Source organism: Hordeum vulgare, chromosome 2H (assembly GCF_904849725.1).
Source record: "Hordeum vulgare subsp. vulgare chromosome 2H, MorexV3_pseudomolecules_assembly, whole genome shotgun sequence".
Taxonomy (NCBI): Eukaryota; Viridiplantae; Streptophyta; class Magnoliopsida; order Poales; family Poaceae; genus Hordeum; species Hordeum vulgare.
In genome coordinates this window covers 325,796,544-325,812,719 of record NC_058519.1, presented here as the reverse complement: position 1 = coordinate 325,812,719, position 16,176 = coordinate 325,796,544, and positions in this window count along the sequence as shown.

The window sequence follows — 16,176 nt, the reverse complement described above, 5'->3', positions numbered from 1 at the left end:
TGGTACATTCAGCCTCGTGACAACGGCTGGCGCGACCGGCTTCGCGAGATGCGCCCTCGGGACAATGCACAGCTCCCTCCGCTACCTCCACCTCCTTTGTGAAGGAACGGGGGAGAACAACGCGACGAGGAGGTCGGGGCCTACCAGGAGCCTCGTGCGGTAGCATGCATCCTCGTCAGGGCCCACACCGCCTCGTCCAACCAACATTTCAAGCAGCTCTGTTGCGATGTGAATGCCGTAATCCCGAAGCTGGGGGCTGCGAGGCCCCTCAACTGGTCCCAATACCCATCACTTTTGATGCTCATTCCAGCCTGAAGTCTGCGGCTGTCACGGGCACGCTCCCCATGATTTCCGCCCCCAGCATCAGCAACGTGGTGGTCACCAAGACTCTCATTGATGGAGGAGAGGGCCTCAACATGCTCTTTGTCGAAACCTTTGACATGCTGCAGGTGCCTTACCACTAGCTGATGCCGACTAGGTCATTCTCGGGTGTGACCGGTGGCTTCACCGTCCCGCTAGGGCACGTTTGCCTCCCGGTCACCTTTGGCACACACGATAAGTATCACACTGAGCGCACTGACTTCGACGTGGTCCACATCGAACATCCATACAACGCCATCATGGGCTACTCCGCGCTGGCCAAGATCATGGCTGTGACACACCATGGCTACAACGTCCTCAAGATGTCGGGTTGCAGCGGCATCTTCACCCTCTCGTGCGAGGATAAAGAAGCTATCTGCTCCCTAGAGCATGCTTACAAGGCTGCTGCCGCGCAACCCTCAGACGATGTTGAAGGCGATGGACCTCCATGAGCCGCGCCTCCAAGGAAGAAGCAGTCGCTGCCTGCCTTTACTTCTGCCAACACGAAAGGCACGGTGACCAAGACCGTGGCGACAAGGCCGGTGCGTGCCACGGGTGCTTTCCCTCCTTAGGCATAGGAAAGTGTGCCTGATGCCTCCCGCGGGCCGGGCTCGGGGGCTTCCATCTGGAATGCATATGACCTAGCCGCTACAACGAGGGAGGAGCTCGGGCACTACCTGATGAGGCACCTCGCCCCACGCCCTCACGAGCAAGGGGTACAATGTCACGCACCGGGGGATCAGGAGTTTGTCGCTCGATAGATCCACAATATACTTACTCTTTTTCGGTGGCCCACTTCCTATTGTTCGGAGAGTGGGCCACCATTCGTCGAAGACGGGCATCTCCACCATCTCCTCACAAGCGTACACCGGCTGCGTGGCCTGAGGGAGATCCTCGGGACAATGACCATCAGGGCCCCAGGACTACGTCCAACTCGTTGTGCGCCACACCACTGAAGTGTAGGCACATTGGGTAGCTCCCGACGGTAAACTCCCATAAGGGGCACGAGTGCGCCTGAAGGAGTGCAATGTAGTGCCCTAGGAACTCCTTGATAATAATCGCCCCTGTCAGGCGGGCCTTCGTGAGATAGGCGATTCGGTTCAGGACGGGTCCCGCTCTCGGCTCGGTGAGCTTCTCGTGGCTCCACCTAGAGGTATGGCGGGATTAAGGGGATCGCCAAGTACAAGCTCTCCCGACACGTGTCCATGAAGACCCAACGGCTCCACTAGCCTTCGACCTTCTTCCTGGCCTTCAAGTGGGTGCCCACACAGCCGACATCGACGAAGGAGATGCACACGGAGAGCTCGCGTGGAGCGGTGTACCACAGACTGAAGAAGTGATGAAAGAGCGCTACCGAGGGCCTCACGCCCACTAAAGCCTCATAGTAGAAAGCGAAGACAGGCAATATAAGGACGGACTTGGGCTGGAGGTGCACAACCCGAATCTGGTAATGAGAGAGGATGGTGTATAAGAAGGTAGACAACGGCGGGACCAGCCCGACGTAAACGCCGAGGAGGTAGAAAGGGTAGGCAGACCTCACCAAGCTGCTTGGCGTCGCTTAGCCCGGCTAGACAGTAGTCTCTTCCAACTCGTGCATTTCTTAGGCCACAAACAGGAGCACCAGAACTAACCCACTGCCTTTGAGACACGGGAAGGCAAGAGGGCCGGCCCGATGTAGCGACACTCGCCGGAGTCGTCGCGCCCTTCCCCTTTTGGCAGTGGGTGTCATTTGCATCCACAAAGAGGGTGAGGAGGCGACTTGCTTGAATATTGGATCTGGTGCACACTAGAAAGGGTGGAGAAGTTGTAGGAAGGAGAGAATGGCATGGAAGAGAGTAATGACAGCGCCACCCCACATGCCTGCTTTATGCAGGCTGATAACCCACAAGTACACGGGATCGCAACAGTTTTCGAGGTTAGAGTATTCAACCCAAATTTTTTGATTCGACACAAGGGGAAGACAAAGAATATTCTAAAGTATTAGCAGTTGAGTTGTCAATTCAACCACACCTGAAAGACTTAGTATCTGCAGAAAAGTATCAGTAGCAAAGAAGTGTGATAGCAACAGTAGCAACACTAACCAGTAGCAATAGTGACAGTAGTAACGACAGAGTAACAGTAGCAGCAGTGAAAGCAGTAGCAGCAAAGTGATAGTAGTGACAGTAGTAGCGGCAAAGTAACGTAGAAGGACCAGTAAGAAAAACTCGTAGCCATTGGATCGGTGATGGATGATTATGCCGGATGGTATTCATCATGCAACAGTTATAACACGGAGAGATATGTAACTAGCTCCAGTTCGTCAATGTAATGTAGGCATGTATTCCGTATGTAGTCATACATGCTTAGGGAAAAGAACTTGCATGACATCTAATGTCCATCCCTCCCGTGGTAGCGGGTTCCTAATGGAAACTACGGGATACTAAGGTTCTCCTTTTAATAGAGAACCGGACCAACGCATTAACACTTAGTGAATACATGAACTCCTCATACTATGGTCATCTCCGGGAGTGGTTCCGGCTATTGTCACTCCGGGGTTGCCGGGTCATAACACATAATAGGTGACTACAACTTGCAAGATAGGATCAAGAACACACATAATAGGTGACTACAACTAGGTATAGGGCATTCAAAGCTCCCAATAAGAATCGATGAAACCTTTTCAATAGCATTGATGCAATGTACTCGATATTGTTTCTTTGGAAAGTGCACCGTACGCTCATTACCATTGACATGGAAAGTGACATTGCCTTTGTTGCAATCAATAACACCCCCTGCAGTGTTTAAAAAGGGTGTTCCAAGGATGACCGCCATGGCATCATCCTCGGGAATATCCAGAATAACAAAGTCTGTTAAGATAGTAACGTTCGCAACCACAACAGGCACATCCTCGCAAATGCTGATAGGGAAAGCAGTTGATTTGTCAGCCATTTACAGAGAGATTTCAGTGGGTGTCAACTTATCTAGTTCAAGTCTATGATAAAGAGAGAGAGGCATAACACTAACACCGGCTCCAAGATCGCATAAAGCAATTCTAATGTAGTTGCCTTTCATGGAGCAAGGTATAGTGGGCACTCCGGTATCACCTAGTTTCTTGGGAGTTCCACCCTTGAAGGTATGATTAGTGAGCACGGTGGAAATCTCAACCTCAGGTATCCTCCTCTTATTAGTCACAATATCCTTCATGTACTTAGCATACGGAGACATTTTGAGCATATCTGTCAAACGCATTTGCAGAAAGACAGGTCTAATCACTTCAACAAATCGCTCAAAATCCTCATCATCCTTTTTCTTAGATGGTTTGGGAGGAAAGGGCATGGGTTTCTGAACCCATGGTTCTCTTTCTTTACCGTGCTTCCTAGCAGTGAAGTCGTTCTGATCGTATCTCTTATTCTTAGGTTGTGGGTTATCAAGATCAAAACTAGGTTCAATCTCCACATCCTTATCATTGCTAGGTTGAGCATCTTCATCAGCATCACTATCGATATTATCATTAGGCTCATGTTCATCACCAAATTGTGTTTCAGCATAAGAAATAGAGAAACAGAGATATCTTCATCAGCATCACTATCGATATTATCATCACTATCGATATTATCATTAGGCTCGGGTGTAACAGCAACGGGGTTGCTAGCATGCAAGTTCCTATCATCTTTCTTTTTCTTCCTAGGATGACTAGGTGCATCAGCGCTAACTCCTTGAGAATCTTGTTCAATTCTCTTAGGATGACCCTCAGGATACAAAGGTTCCTGGGTTATTCTACCGCCTCTAGTGACGACTATGACAGAATTGTCATTCAACTCATTGAGCAAGTCATTTTGAGCCTCAAGTACTTGTTCTACCTGAGTAGTAACCATAGAGGCATGTTTACTCAAGAGCATAAGATCATTGACGTTTCTGTACACAGAAGCACTTAAATGACTAAGTATACGAGCATTCTGTTCCAATTGTCTGCTAACATAATCATTGAAACTCTGTTGTTTGGCAACAAATTTATCAAATTCATCCAGGCATAAGCTAGCAGGTTTATCAAAAGGAATATGACTCTCATGGAATATAAGAAGAGAATTTACCTGTACTACCCGTATCGGGTTATCAAGACCATGAATCTCCTCGATAGGTGGTAGATTTTTGACATATTTAGATTTAATGCCTTTCTCTTTGATAGATTCTTAGATTCTTGCGTATCTTCAGAACTGAGGAATTGGATACCTCTTTTCTTAGGAGTTGGCTTCGTAGGTGGTTCGGGAATAGTCCAAGCATTCTCATTGCACAAGATATTATTCAATAGGATCTCAGCTTGTTCTACGGACCGTTCCCTAAAAACAAAACCGGCACAACTATCTAGGTGGTCCTTAGAAGCATCGGTTAGTCCATTATAGAAGATATCAAGTATTTCATTCTTCTCAAGAGGGTGATCACGCAAAGAGTTTAGTAGCTGGACGAGCCTCCCCCAAGCTTGTGGGAGACTCTCTGCTTCAACTTGCGCAAAGTTGTATATTTCCTGCAAGGCACCTTGCTTCTTATGGGCAGGGAAATATTTTTTAGAGAAGTAGTAGATCATATCCTGGGGGCTACGCACACAACCAGGAGCAAGAGAAGTGAACCAAGTCTTAGCATCATACTTTAGGGAGAAAGGAAACAACTTCAGGATATAGTAGTGGCGGATCTTTTCCTCACTCGTGAATAGGGTGGCTATATCGTGAAGTTTGATAAGATGTGCTACAAGCGTTTTCAGACTCATAACCGTGAAAAGGATGAGATTCGACCGGAGTGATTAACTCATGGTCGACAGAGAATTCATAATCTTTATTGGTCGCAAAGATAGGGGAAGTAGCAAACTTCGGGTCGTATTTCATCCTAGCGTTCAAAGATTTTTCTTTCCACTTACGGAGTAACTTCTCAACATCATAGCCATCCTTACAAGCAAGAAAGTCCTCAGCTATCTCTCCCTCCATAACATAACCCTCGGGCATAACAGGAAATTCATATCTAGGAGAGCTAGTTCTAACAGGCAAAATAGCAGGTTCTACTTCAATAATCTTAGCAGTTTCAGAAGTATCATCACATCTAGCAGCAACTCTAGCAATTGGTGCATCAAGGAATCCACCTAGTGGCAAAGCAGTATCAAGCATAGCATCATCACAAGCATCATGGACAGCAGACGGAGCATCGTCAAGCACAGGCGACACATCAAAATTTCTAGCAAGAGGTGGTGTCTCAAACTTACTCATAACTGAAGGTGAATCAAGTGCAGAGCTAGATGGCAGTTCCTTACCTGTCCTCGTAGTTGAGGGCAAGACTTTAGTTTTTGGATCTCTCGGATTCCTCATAGTGATCAGCATACGTAAATCCCAAGTGACTTAGAGAATATAGCTATGCCTCCCTAGCAAAGGCGCCTGAAAAAGGTCTTGATAACCCACAAGTATAGGGGATCGCAACAATTTTCGAGGGTAGAGTATTCAACCCAAATTTGTCGATTCGACACAAGGGGAAGCCAAATAATATTCTCAAGTATTAGCAGTTGAGTTTTCAATTCAACCACACCTGGAAGACTTAGTATCTGCATAAAAGTATCAGTAGCAAAGTAGTATGATATCAACAGTAGCAACAGTAACCAGTAGCAATAGTGACAGCAGTAGCGATAGAGTAACAGTAGCAGCAATGACAGCAGTAGCAGCAAAGTGACAAAAGTGACAGCAGTGACATTACTAGAGGCAAAGTAACGTAGCAAGGACCAGTAAGAAAAACTCATAGGCATTGGATCGGTGATGGATGATTATGCCGGATGGTATTCATCATGCAACAGTTATAACACGGAGAGATATGTAACTAGCTCCAGTTCGTCAATGTAATGTAGGCATGTATTCCGTATGTAGTCATACGTGCTTAGGGAAAAGAACTTGCATGACATCTATTGAACATCCCTCCCGTGGCAGCGGGGTCCTAATGGAAACTACGGGATATTAAGGTTTTCCTTTTAATAGAGAACCGGACCAACGCATTAACACTTAGTGAATACATGAACTTCTCATACTATGGTCATCTCCGGGAGTGGTTCCGGCTATTGTCACTCCGGGGTTGCCGGGTCATAACACATAGTAGGTGACTACAACTTGCAAGATCGGATCAAGAACACACATATATTGACGACAACATAATAGGTTCAGATCTGAAATCATGGCACTCGGGCCCTAGTGACAAGCATTAAGCATGGAAAAGTGGTAGCAACATCAATCTCAGAATAGAGTGGATACTAGGGATCAATCCCCGTCAAAACTAACTCGATTACATGATAGATCTCATCCAACCCATCACCGTCCACCAAGCCTATGATGATATTACTCACGAACGGTGAAGAGCATCATGGAATTGGCGATGAAGGAAGGTTGGTGATGACGATGGCGACGATCTCCCCTCTCCGGAGCCCAGAACGGACTCTAGATCTGCCCTCGAGAGGAAGAACAGGAGGTGGCGGCGCCTCTGTAGTGTAAAACGCGATGAACTCTTCTCCTTGATTTTTTCCGGACGAAAGGGACTAAATAGAGCTAGAATTGGAGGCGGTGGAGCAACGTGGGCCCAACAAGCCTGCCAGGCGCGGCTAGGGGGGCCCGCGCCTGGTGGGCTTGTGGCCTCCACGCTCCAATTCTTCGGTTGATTCTTGCGCCAGTATTTTTTATATATTCCACAAAAAATCGTCTAAATTTCCAGGTCATTCCGAGAACTTTTATTTCTGCGCAAAAACAACACCATGGCAATTCTGCTGAAAACAGCGTTAGTCCGGGTTAGTTCCAATCAAATCATGCAAATTAGAGTCTAAAACAAGGGCAAAAGAGTTTGGAAAAGCAGATACAACGGAAGGGTTTCACAGGCGAGGACAAATACCGACGCACTGCGGCAACATGGGGCACCCCATGTCCCGACACGCGCCACGTGTTGGGCCGGGCCCACACACGATGAGATCCGACGCCATCTCGCCCCATCCTGCTGAGCCGTAAACGCCGCAGGCTCGAGGGCTACTATCAGGGCTCTAGGACCGAGGTTACCCAGGCCCGTCAACATGCGGTCCAAGGCCCACTGCACTTTGTGGGCCACAGAGTGCCCCTTGTCGAGGCCCATGGAAATGGAACTCGCGAGGGCCCTTCCTCACGAGGGGCCGCTCTTAGGTCCCTTTCCCGAGAAGGTTCCTCACAGGGCTTACATAGGGGAGGCACCTCGCAATGCCCATCCTCGTGAGGGGCGGATCTGCTGAGGGCAGCTTGCCACGATCGCATGGCCTAGCTTCCCCATGTGGGTGACCTGAGCCGCTCTCTGCGGTGTCAAGACCGATGCCAGCAAGCAAGGAACGGGCGGTTTTCCTCTTTGGTGCTAAAGGAAGCAAGTTCGGCTGCAGGTTCCCAAGGCAACCCGCCAAAGGTTTTTTAATCGGTGCAAGAGGACCGAAGCTAGGGGCTCGATAGTGGAGAGGTCACCTCCGATCCCACCCGCTCGTCACTAACGGAAGCTTTTACAGGCTAAGACCACCTTTGCTAGGGCAAGAGACACTCTTGTATGCTTTCAAAAAGGCCGTTGTGGAACTGTCGTGCGTCCCATCTCGTCACCTTAGCTTGCGCCGCCATAGAGTTGTCGTGAGGTTGACAGGTCGAACAGGGTAGGAGAGCAAGATGTAATGGCCGAGAGTGTAACTTGCCTTATTTGGAACCTTTGGTATGTGGGTCCATCTTGTCATCGGAATGAGAGTTATATTCCATGTGGTATTTCATGTGCATGTCTTGTTTCCCTTTGCATTCATGCATCCATTCATCCATGCCTTCATTATATTGGTTGTTGTTGTTGTGGTTCCATGGGTGATGATGTGTGATGATGTGTGATGATATGTGGAGTGTTGTGGAGTGGTGCATTTGAGAGTAAGGTGCAACTTTTGCTAGGTTTCCAAATGGGTTTAAAAACTCCCCCCTTCTCTACTTATCTTAAGCACTAGTTTCTCTTGTTCCATCCTTGATTCAAAAATGTCCATATTTCTAAGTGTTTTGTAATGGATGTGATGCTAGGTTTATAGTGTTTTGAAACTTTGTTTGATTGGTGCAAATATTCACAAAATAGTGTGATTATTGTTGTTTTGTGAATATTTAGATGCTCCAAAAATTCATTTTATATTATATTTAAATAGGTCATAATTCCTTATTACAAGGGGCATTTTGTTTTATTTTTAGCTTCAACAGTGTTGCATGTGCCTTTGTTTTGCCTCTGTTTGTTTTGTAAATAGAAAACCCAGTGGGTTTTCTTTTCTCTATCTGGTGCCTTCGAGTGGGCTTTCTCCCAGTAGCTGGCCCAACTACTCCTAGCGCGCAGCTCCTCCCTGTAGACGCCGTCTTCCCTCCTCCTCCTTCTGGTAGTTCGTCAGAGAGAGAGAGGCGAGACAAAGAGCGACGACGTCTCACGGATGTCGAGGTGGTTCCCTCGCCCCTCTATTTAATCTGGGCGTCTGTGCCGTGGCCTAGGGTTCCACCATAGCCGCCGCCACTTCTTTCCCCTTCTCCTCCTCCCTCTCGCTCATCGGTAGTAGGTAAGCGAGCGCCTCCTCCACCATGGCCGAGCCGTGAGAAGCTCCTCGTCGTCGGTGCCGTGCCCCTGCGTTCTCTCCAAGCCTTCGGCGAGCACGCGGAACCTCAAGGGGATCCGTTCCCGCAACTAGGTGGAGCAGATCAGGTCTGCTTCCCCTACATCGACGACGGCTTCTTCCTCGCCGACGATCGCCTCCGCCTCGGGTTCTTCCTCTTCTTCCCCGACTTCCTCTCCGGTAGGCATGGCACCCTCGACTAGTGGGTGAGCAGGAGCATCATTCCCTTCCCCCGTAGCTAGATCATGCGTGTAGGAACCGTAGACGCGCCGTCGTTCCTCTTTTTGTTGCCGGCGCCGCCGTGCTTGTTGCAGCAGTAGATGTAGGCCTTCCCGTGGCGATCTTAGTGTAGAAATGGAACCCTGGGAGCCCCTTCTCCCTTCCATCGACGAGACGTTGCCCAATTTGATGTAGATCGCCGGTGGTGACCTCCCCTGTTCCGGCCACTGTCGGGCAGAGGAAGATCCAGAGGGGGTCGCTCAAAAGAGCAGAGCCCCCCTCTCTGTTAATATCAGTAGCAACAACGTAGTGGTAGGGGTGTTTTTTTGCATCAGCCGGTTGTGGGTTCGAGTCCCGCAGCGCGCACCCCTTTATATTTTTGTTTCAGGCACAGTAGCATCAGTAGTAGGTTTACCCTGCTCCCTTCGTTAGTTCTGTCGAGATAGAGCATACTAGCCCAGTGGTGCTAGTGTTGGTGGTGATCCGGGGCACCTGGGTTTGATTCCCTCCTGAGCCTGTTTTATTTTTCACTTTTCTCTTGCTGTTTTTCTTTTGCTTGCTAGATTGTTGGTACAGGTTGCTTGGACAGCACTAGTGTGGCCTAATATTCTTATACTAGTTGGTTGTCTCTGGTTTATGTTGCTAGCAGGTGTAGTAATGCATGTGTAGGGATTTTTGAGTGCATGTGTGTATGTGTGAGCAAGCTACCATGTATGTGTGTGTGTTAGTAGGTGTGTATTGCACTAGGGTAGTGATGTATATGTGGTGTGTTAATCATGTGCATGAGTGATGAGCTTATGGACTAGGTCGTGATAGTGTGTGAGTGTGTGTGTGTGTGGGATCCCCCCCACATACTTTGTGTGTAGTTGTAGATGCTCATGTGGTGTGTGTGTGTGTGGTGACACCCACATTCCAAGGCATGGTTTGCCTTGATGAGCACATGTGTACAACCATGTATAGTGAGTGTTAGTGATTGTGTGTGAGTGTGTGTTATTTGATGTATGGATTTGAGCTCAATAGCATGTGTAGGTCCTTGATTGTGTGTGTATGTGTGTGTGTGTGTGGTGGTGTGCTAAGGCACATGGACATGAGGTCTACCCCTCATGTGCATCAATGGGGTGTTGAGAGTGTGCAAGTGCATGTGTAGGTGATGAACTTGGTTGCCACACATGTGACATAGCACTATTGGCATCTTTGTGATTCCATGTATATTTTCTTCTTATCCTTGTCCCCATTTGTTCTATGCAAGTGCCTAGGTATTATATATGTTTTTGGGGTAGAATCATCCCAGGAATCCAATGGTGGAATCAGATTCCACTTTGGGACACTTTCTGGGAATGTCATTTTTTCTGTTTTGTTCAATTTTTAGAGCTTGGTTCCATGTGATGTGATGAGCCCAAGAAGATGATTCCTTGTTGTGGCAGTAGAGGGTGAACCTCTCTACAGCATGGTGGTTTTGTTTCACGCTTAGGAGTTTATATGTGCAAATTGTGCTTAGTCAAAGTATCCATGTGGGTGAAATTTCAGCTTAGTGAAAATCTATGATTTTCACTAAGTCTGAAAAACTGCTGATATTTTCTTCCCTTGTAGTTGTGCTTGCAAAAGTTCATGTGTTGGGAATTAGCCCTTGCAATCAACTGGAAAGTTGTAGCTTTTGTGTTTGCATAGCTCTCTGTCAATGTTCATTCCATTTGACTTCCTGTAGATGTTGTTTTGGGTGCTGTCAAAATGCTTCAGAGCATAAACAACTAGTGAGAATATGAGAATTTAACCAAGTCCTTGAAAACTGATATTTTTGTCCAAGTTAGCAGGTGTAGATCTTTCTGTGTGTAACTCCTTTGTATTATATTTTTGCTCATGCTTGTAGAGCTTTTGAATAGCTTCTGTCACATATCTTATTTGGCACATTTGGGTGGCTGTAGATGCCTTGCATGTAGCTCTCAAACTGCTATGATGCTGTTTAGGACATAATGTATAGTAATGTGGATTTGAGGCTTGTGAGTGCATAGTTGATGGTGTGGTGAGTTTCTTTGCACCACCCCATCTATACTTGTTTGTTTGGTGATTTGGCAACCTGGGAATACCAGAAGTATGCCATTGGAGTGTGCTTTTGGTAGAATTGATCCGTAGAACTCCATTTCTTGTTTCATTGTTTCTGGTTGTTCCGTAACTCTGTTTGTAACGTTCTCTATATGCATTTGCATCGTTTTCTCATCATGCATCTATTCATGTCATCCTCATACATGTAAAGATAACTTAGAGTCATGTTTTGTCCAGAAGTTTGCAGTTTCTTCTCATGCATGTGCAAGTGACAAGAATAGAGATGCATGTTCATTCTCATCTCATGCATCATGTATTTGTTGCATCATGTGGTGCTGTTGTTCATTGGATGCTATTTTTATGTTGGGTAGCACCGTGATCGGAGAGCGAATAGGTGGATCCGGGAGAGTACGTGCAGGACAAACAAGAACAGTTCCAAGCTCAAGACATCACATGTAAGATGACATGACCTTGAAACCATCTCTAGTATTGTTGTGTCTAGATTCACGTTTCCTTCGTCATATGCTCGCTGCCTACCACTGAAATAATTGCCTCCTGATATTGCCATGAAACACAAACACTTTCCCATCCTAGCTAATATTGAATGGCTAAGTAGGCTTGCTGAGCTTCTAATGTTAGCGTTGCTAGTTGCAGGTGCAATTGTCTCATGTGATAACATGAGTTTGATATCTTTATGTTAAATCTGTTATTTAATTAATGCACCTGTAAACTTGGTAAATAACGGAAGGCCTCGCCTTTTGCCGGGTGTTTTGTTCTGTTATTGCCGCAATAGTTTCCGGGTACTGGTGTTTGATTCCATAACTGATCGCTCCTAACATGTTCGGGGTTGTTATGGGGACCCCCTTGATAAATCGGGTAGTGTTAAGACTTGTCCAGCAGGACCCAACATTGGTTTTAATCTGCTAATCACTTAATAATAATCTGCATAGGGAATAGCTACCATGAGGAATTAATCAATAACTCGGGCCAGTGCACCTCATGAGTATTGGTCAAACCCAGAGCAGCTTATTACGCTCCCCGGGGCAACTCGGTGTTTTAGCATGGTAACCATCGCTCATCTGTCGTGTCCTGAGACTGAGATACGTGGCTCTTATCGGGGTCGTCGACACGACGAGAGGTCCTGCTAGTATTGTCTTACCTTAGCGGTATATCTTGCGTATAGGAAACCCGGTGAAGCTTTGGTTCTCGCCAGAGTTGAGGTTTTCCTCTAAGGAATCCGACGAGATCACGAGTTTCGTGATAGAGGATTACTTTGCGGCCTGTGACCGTTTGTGATAGACTAGTTGGAGCACCCCTTCCAGGGTTTAATATTTCGGAAAGTTGTGCCCGCGGTTATGTGGAAACTTGGAATATTTGTTAACATCCGGTTCTAGATAACTTGGACTAGTTCTAATAAAATTGCCAAGCGTGTGCGTAACCGTGACTGTCCCCTTCGAACACCTCTCTTCGCTCGGGAACATGGTGGGGTTATGTTTGACGTAAGTAGGTGTTCAGGATCACTTACTGATGAGCTAGTCTTCGCTCGCTAGCATAGACCACCATCAATAACTTGTTCTACGTAAGTTAGCCACCATAATTGCTTAGGATGCTGCAACCTAAACACTGAACCTTCCTCACCTAATAACTTGACAAGTTTCGGTACCGAGGTCAAAGATTGCTGAGTCCCTGGGGCTCACAGATTACTTCAACACCCCAACAGGTACAAGTACGACCGACACAGGTGATCCCGATGGCACGCAGCTGGCATGTCAGTACGATGAGGAGAACGACCACCTGTACGTGAACTATCCAGAAGAGTAAGGCATGGTCGTGATCGTGGGCAAGCATGGAAGGTAGCATTAGCCTTTTCTCATGTTATGTAGTCCATAGAAGAACTACCTTGTCTGAATAAATGTGTGATGTAAGCTCTGATATTATCTATGAGCTGGCAAACGATTCCCTATTTGTCATTCTGTTATTATGTATGTGCTATGTTATCGTGCTTGCGAAACGCTTAGATGCGCTTCTTTCCATTTTGGGGCCTCGTTCCCTAAATTGGAAAGGACCGCATCTTAGTCCTTACACAAGAACACCTTAGTGTTCGAACCATTCCTTGGGTGTGCGGAGCCCTGATTCCTACATAGGGGCTCCATCCACATGCTGGTCTGGGTCCCCTCCCCATGGCATCGATTTTGGTGGTCTTGCAAAGTGTGCGAAAGAGGCCTCGCTATACATGCGGCAGCATTGGTCGTGGTGTTGGCCGCCGATGTAGCACCGTTCCCGGACCTTGCTGGTGTGTTCTGGGACGTCACCATGGCTGGGTCCGGATAACGGTTCACGGAGGTCCACGAAGTGTTGTGGTTGTGCTATTCAGCGTGAAGAGTATGATGCCCGTCTCCACCTCTGTCTCCTGTAGTAGCCGGCGTGGGCTGCTTAGACAAAGAAGGAATAACCGTTGATGCTCCCTTGGCCTTCTTCAGTGCCATGGGAGCTTGCGGAAGATGGTTCATGGTATATGCTATGTTGGAGAAGATTTGTGCACCAAATCTCCCCTACCCGGCGCACCAAAGATGTCGGGTGCTTGACTGACGATCTATGGGACCAACGGGGTCCCTTTGTTACGGTTCTATGGTGATTACGGATTGAAAAAGAGCATCACCGGCAGTAGCATACACAGGTTGTTTATACTGGTTCGGGCCGCTCGGAGCGTAAAATCCTACATCCTATGTTTTGGTGGATTATGTGGATGATCACATTTCAAACGTGCTCGCGCGACAAGGTTGTTCGAGGGTTGAAGCTATGCTCATGGAATGAACGAGGTTTTGACCTTTCTAAATGTAGCCATGGTCCTCCTTTCATAGTTTAAGGGGCTACCACAATGGCTAAACTGGTTTTTGTGTGGAAGAACAGTCCACTAGCTAGCTGCCAAAACTACTGACAGAAGCAACACAGGGAAATACCTTACTCAGAAGGACAGAGATGGACTCATTAAATGCGATGCGAGGTGGCGCGATCGTGATGCTCCCCCGCAAGGATTGACTCTCCTTGTGTGTTGTTCGCCCAACTACCTTCTATTTTGTCCGCACGCCATGGGATGGGTGTCGTTATAGTGGTTGCATGCCTCTGACCAGGACCACCTAAGCTCTTGCCTGCTCAACACCTCACTCATGTTCACAATCAGCCCCAGGAGGTAGAGAGGCGGAGATATGGAGGGGGCCTTGCTGGGTGCGGTTGCTCTCTGGATTTCCTCCTCCCAGCAAGGTGGCTTGTCGGGGCCTTTTTTTCGACCTTCCCTCATTGTAGTGTGAAGTATGGTGCTGATCGGCGGGGTCTTGGCGGGCCGGGGGTCGGGGCTGCCTGTGTACAAGTCTGGGTACTAAAGCCCCAATATTTTAGTACACCGACATCAGTTGACCTAGAGAGAGGGGGAGCGAGAAAGGTGGGAGGCTAACGAGATGGTCCCACCATACCATCATCTAACTCCCGACCAGAAGGGCGGAACGCTCGCCGGCGTTACTACGGGGCACGAGAGTCGAGATAAAGATGGGAATGTCCTCAGGAAGCTTCCATCATTCGAGTGGATGTGGTTAGAATCGCCGGAGTGTAGGGAATCGCCGACCGCGAGCAACCGCGGTGGAGAGGCCTTAGTAGGTGCTTGCTCTGGTCGTCTCTGACCATATCTACACGGGGCAGAGGGGGAATGGCGTAAGGAGGGTAAGGGAGATCTGATGGAACAAAAAAAAGGGCCAGAGAGGGGCTATACCCGGAGATCAACGACGACCTGAGGCGGTGGTGTTCGGGTCGATCCCGAGCACACAGAGCTCGAGGGGTGTTTGGGTGGTGCTCGCGTACGATTAGGAGGTAGTGAGGGAGTCTACAAGGGAGAGAGAGCTCGGGGGAGTGGCTTTTATAACTCTGCCATGGTGCATCATGCGCTCGTGCATCATAGAAGTTGTGGAATTTGCCCGAGGGCACGGGGCTCGAGGTCATGTGCCCTGGGTACTCTTAGGTGTGTTTTAGGTCTAGGGGGAGAAGAGGGAGAGCAGGGAATGCACGCATGTGAGCTTGTTCACTAGCCGAGCTCAGGGGCGCTCGGCACGCGTGGGAGGAGTAAGGGAGGTGGAGAAAAACGAGGGGGCGGCTCGCTATCTTTTCAAAGACGACGAGGCGGCCTCGGGGGACAAGATGGAGAGGTGTGAGGTGGTCGGGCCCTGGATTGTGTGGCGGATACAATACGGGTTGGCACTATAACTCGCTCCATAGCATGTGTATTGGATGTCATGGCATGTTGCACGTGCTCTGGGCGTGCCCCACTTTGTCTACTAGCTGCTGAGGGACTTGGAGATTCCCTTTGGATACTCTGAAGGGAGGGGATGGGGTAGAAGTAAAAAAGAGGGGTAAAAGAGCTTCTTCCTAGGCAGTGCAGACGTAGACATGAGCGTTTTACCCCATGAATCGTTGACCTACTGAGGTTAGTGAGTTGTGGGGGTAGAAGGCGACTAGATGGAGTTGTGGTAAAAAGATGGGGTGAAGGAGATGAGTGAAAGGGGTCAAAACTATGGTTTTACCAATTCACCAAAAGGTGTTTGATGCTGTTTTTGGCAAGATAATCACCACTAGCTATGATATTGAATAGGGTCAAATGGTGTGTAAAATAAGCTTGATCATAAGATTTGAGCCCATTTGAAGAATGTTTGCAATGTACACTTGGTAAGCCCTAGAAATGTGCAGAATTGGGTTTCTTTAGGTCTAGTGATTCAAAACTATTCCTCCTAATACACCACTTGGTGTGGTGGCATTATATGGTGATCAGGGCATGCCCACAAACTTTGAGAGCAAATTGACGAACTTGACACTACAAACTTGTTCAAGCTAGGATCGTGATAGAGAGAGTTTTGGAATATTTTGGTGAATTAAAACAATTAGGTTTGAGACGAAAC